Source organism: Octopus bimaculoides, chromosome 6 (assembly GCF_001194135.2).
Source record: "Octopus bimaculoides isolate UCB-OBI-ISO-001 chromosome 6, ASM119413v2, whole genome shotgun sequence".
NCBI lineage: Eukaryota > Metazoa > Mollusca > Cephalopoda > Octopoda > Octopodidae > Octopus > Octopus bimaculoides.
In genome coordinates, this window is record NC_068986.1 from 107,845,882 (window position 1) to 107,850,879 (window position 4,998).

At 39.9% G+C, this 4,998-nt stretch overlaps 1 long non-coding RNA gene across 2 annotated transcripts in view; it reads left to right on the plus strand.

Annotated features, from left to right (window-relative positions):
• Positions 1-4,998, plus strand: part of LOC128248180 (uncharacterized) — a 40,607-nt gene that overhangs the window by 25,829 nt on the left and 9,780 nt on the right. The window contains exon 3 of one of the 2 annotated variants that reach the window (XR_008264481.1): positions 4,008-4,188. This is a non-coding gene — a long non-coding RNA (uncharacterized LOC128248180). Of the gene's footprint in view, positions 1-4,007; positions 4,372-4,998 lie in introns of those variants that run through there. The other variant, XR_008264480.1, reaches the window with a different exon arrangement.

The window sequence follows — 4,998 nt, forward strand, 5'->3', positions numbered from 1 at the left end:
AACACCTAAAGCTCCACGAGGTTCCGGCAGGAGGTGTTGGACGAACCCTGCTGTACTCTTTCACCACAACTTTCTCTCACTCTTACTTCCTGTTTCTGTTGTACCTGTAATTCAAAGGGTCAGCCTTGTCACACCCTGTGTCACGCTGAATTTCCCCGAGAACTACGTTACGGGTACACGTGTCTGTGGAGTGCTCAGCCACTTGCACGTTAAATTCACGAGCAGGCTGTTCCGTTGATCGGATCAACTGGAACCCTCGTCGTCGTAAGCGACGGAGCGCCAACAACAACAACAACTGTAAGGTAACATTAGTATTAGCGAGTAATCGCTGAGTGTTTCACATATTATACATATCATTGCAGCGCTCTCGAACGCACTCATACATGAAGACGTGTTGGTACATAGCTACTGTTGGACCATATTAATGCAAGAACGTGTATATGTGAAAGATTCAGTAATTACCGCTGAAAGAAACAATTGTAGTGTTTTGGATTAAAGCCTACTAATTTCATCATCATATATGATTTTTATGTGTGTGTGTGTGTGTGTGTGTGTGTATATATATATATTGAGAAACAGGAGGCAGTCAGAATTTTGGAGAATTCTTAATTAGCGCTTCTTTATTAGTATTTTCTCAATATACAATATCTGTACACCACTTCAAACTCTCTCTCTTTCTCTCTCTCCCTCCCTCTCTCTCTCTCTCTCTCTCTCTCTCTCTCTCGCTCTCTCTCTCTTTATCTCTCGCCGCCTTATATATTCTTTTCTACTCTAAGCACAAGGCCCAAAATTTTGGGGGTAGGGGTCAATCGATTAGATCGACCCCCAAAGTCAACTTCAGCGGAATTTGAACTCAGAACGTACAGACAGACGAAATGCCGATAAGCATTTCGCCCGGCGTGCTAACGTTTCTGCCAGATCACCGCACAAGGCTCAAAATTTGGGCGGCAGAGGGCCAATCGACTAGTTCGACCCCAGTACGCAACTGGTACTTAATTTATCGACCCCCGAAAGGATGAAAGGCAAAGTCGACTTCGGTGGAATTTGAACTCAGAACATTAAGACAGACGAAATACCGCTAAGCATTTCGCCCGGTGTGCTAACGTTTCTTATTTCTTTATTGCCCACAAGGGGCTAAACATAGAGGGGACAAACAAGGACAGACAAAGGCGTTAAGTCGATTACATCGACTCCAGTGCGTAACTGGTACATATTTAATCGACCCGAAAAGGATGAAAGGCAAAGTCGACCTCGGCGGAATTTGAACACAAAACGTAACGGCAGACGAAATACCGCTAAGCATTTCGTCCGGCGTACTGACGTTTCTGCCAGCTCACCGCCTTCAAACTTGTCTACATTGTCACTCATACGACACTATTTGTTGGGTTTCATTTTAGCTTTATTTTTAGCAAGATTTGTTCTATCATTCAGCAAGAGTTTCTTTTTCCTTCTTCGACGGATAGTAAATAAAGACGAAGAAATGTTCATAGTTTATATCAACAACATCTTTTTTATTCCATTAACGAGGGAGAAAAAATACATCACAGAGGATCAATAGCAAATACAAACAGAAAATTCCAATTCCCAAATATTGGAAAGCAAAAGTTCAGAATTACAAAGAAAGGTTTTTTAAATTTATAACAGAAAAGCTTTTATACAATATACGTATCTTCCTGCAGTAATGTGTACTCGCACGTTTGTGTGTGTGTGTGTGTGTGTGTGTGTATCATCTGATCGACCAGATTATCGGATGTTGTTATACATCGCTGGCCACAATGCGCTTGGCATTGTTACAGCTTTCGAACGATGCCTAGGCGAGCAGGCTAACATTGCTCGATGGCAAGTGAACCCCTGCGCCATTAGTATCCATATATGGGATCCCCATGTTAGTATCTAAGAGGCCCGTCCCCTCAAGTTTGAGAATTTTTTATTCACTCCTGGAAGAATGCATTAATTATTTCAGCCTGGCTGTGTTTGTAGACAGTTGAAAAGGATATTTTTAGCACAAAAAAAAAAATTAAATGATAGCATTGTAGTTGCAGGTGGGTCCCCGTATAGTTGCGGGTGGGCCCCTTGGCAGTTGCGAGTGGGTACCCTTGCAGTTGCGGGTGAGCCCCCATATGGTTGCGGGTGGGTCCCCATGCAGTTGCGAGTGGGTCCCCTTGTAGCTGCGTGTGGGCCCCCATGCAGTTGCGGGTGGGCCCCCATGCAGTTGCGAGTGGATCCCCTTGTAGTTACGTGTGGGCCCCCATGCAGTTGCGAGTGGGTCCCCTTGTAGTTGCGGCTGGGCCCCCTTAGTCTCCTGACAACCAATACTTTTAGACCCAGTCCGCCACTGATACAGACCACCAACAATGTACCATAGATATAACCCACTGCACACACTAAACCATGTCCAAGTATGTCTATACATTCAAGCATTTCATTTTTATCCATTAAAGACATCTTACGGAATACTCCAACATCATTTATGCCCAATGTGATGACGTTCTTAATGTTGTTCTTCGCATTTAATTTTATTTCTATAAACTTTCTCACTTTCCTCTTTGGATTAGATTTCTTTCTCTTTCACCTCATCATTTACATTCTGCGCCCGTTTTCAGTAATCCTGCAGCCATTTACAGGTTAAGAAAGCTTGCTTTACGACAGCCAAGTATTTTCGAGTTTAGCTCCATCGCGCGGGGCCTTGGACAAGTGTTTTCTACTATAACTCCGAGTTGACCAATGCCTTGTGAGTGAATCTGGTAGACGGAAACTTCGTGGAAGCCCGTCGTATGTGTGTGTGTTTTTTTCGCTGCTCGAAAAATGTTCGTTTTCTATGTTTTCGTTTTCGTTTCTCATTGTGTTTAACGTTTTTTTGAAGTCCTGTACCCATATATGCATGTATGTATACAAATATATGTAGGTATGTACATATATGTATGGATATATGCATATATTTATATATTATTTCTATTATTATATATATATATTATTTCTATTATATATATCTGCCTTAATTCTTCGAAACGCCGGAGTTTTAATGGTGGCAGCTGATGAAGGGGATGTTTCTATGTGGCCTGCTTGTTTGTTGTCCTTGTTCTTTTGCCACGTCATGTACCCAGTTATGTATCTATATGTACATGTAGATGAAAGTATATACATACATGTACATATATATGCATATACTCATATATTGTTTATATATATATATATATATATATATTGATTTGTTTCAGTCATTTTGACTGCGGCCATGCTGGAACACCGCCTTCAGTCGAACAATCAACCCCAGGACTTATTCTTTGTAAGCCTAGTACTTATTCTATCGATTTCTCTGTTGCCGAACCGCTAAGTTACGGTGACGTACACACACCAACATCGATTGTCAAAAGATATTAGGGGGAGAAACACAAAAACATATACATACATGTGTGTGTGTGTGTGTGTGTGTGTGTGTACGACAGATTGAAATATCTTTAACGGTTTTGTTTTTAGTCTCCTTTCTTTGACAGCTCCTGGATGGACATATATTTATATATATAGATAGATCTGGTAACTGACCAGTGGTCGCGATATAGCTACAGTCAATTAGCTAAGGCAGCTTATGCCACTCAACTTCGACTACGAAATTCGACGACTTCAACAAACCATTTGGATTGCTGACACGTACGTCTCTCACACACGAATTGCTTCACTTGATCTAAATATCTGTTTCCCATCGAAGTCGCAACGACAGCATTTTTGTCAACGATTCATAAATGTTTTCGTATTTGGGATTCACATAGGTTTTTGATCTGTCAACTAAGCAAATATTATGTCGTTACAAATTATTGAGTAACAAATTTTTAAATTTAGAAATTGTTGCGGCGAAAAAAAAGACAATATTCATAAATGACTAATGTAATCTTTATTTTTAAACTAACCTGTAATACGTATCTACTGATGTGTTTTAATTCAAGTGTATTGTATTGTATTATTTTTTTTTTGTGTCCCTCGTTCGTCTTTTTCACGTGTCTTGTATTTAGTTCTGCTGAGGATATCTTGCAACCCTCCTCACCAGGCAAGACTAATGAAGGTTCCTGTTTAGTTCACGATGACCCAAGCATGCAACAGGATGTACTGGATTCCATGCTATCAGAGCGCTCTTGAAAGAAACCTGACGACCTGGTAAAAACAAGTCCTGTCAAAAGTATGGATGAACCTTGTGTAAGTTCAACGACTTTCTAACAATAGTATAGGCCCTCAGAGATTCTGGGTTGATGTCCAGCGTGCTGGAAGGTTACTGGGAGTGAGGCACCCCTTAGCTTTTGAAAAAGCATATCACTAGAACCTGCTGCAAACCGCAGCTACGTCTGCTCCGATAATCGGTGGTGACTTGGTCAACGAACCCTCTGCGACGGTCGTCAATCGATTGCAAAGTGAGCTGCTACGGATCTCTATAACACATAGTACAAGGGAGAGTAATCTTTGTACAGTTTCTTTTTTCTTTGTTATCTCCCTTCGATTATTCAACATGATGCATTTCACAAATATTCGTGAGAAAATATTTGACATATTACGCCGAAACGGATTTTATTTCTTTAAATATGTTTCGATCGAATGCTTATCTAAAATCTCAATATATTTAAATAAATTTTCTTTCAATCCCCTTTAATTTGTCTGAATTTATCACTGTAACATAGTATTATTTACTTAATTACATTCCAAACTTTGTAGCTAACTACATTTCTGTTCTTATGAAACAGCTTAAAATAAAACGAGCAGTGGATCTATTTCAAAACGGGGGAACCAGTTTTCATTTATGTTTTATGTAGTGTTTTTGGTACCGAAAGACTTTCAAACTTCGTATACTTATCTATTTTGTGTTATAGAACACAAAAAAAAATTTGTATTCGAATTTATTTCATGTAAAAAATTGTCTTATTTCGATAATTTCTACTAATCACGTCTAATCAGTTGAAAACAGTTAGCGCTGTAACGGTGTATATCGTATTAATCCCCTAACCCTAACCCTAA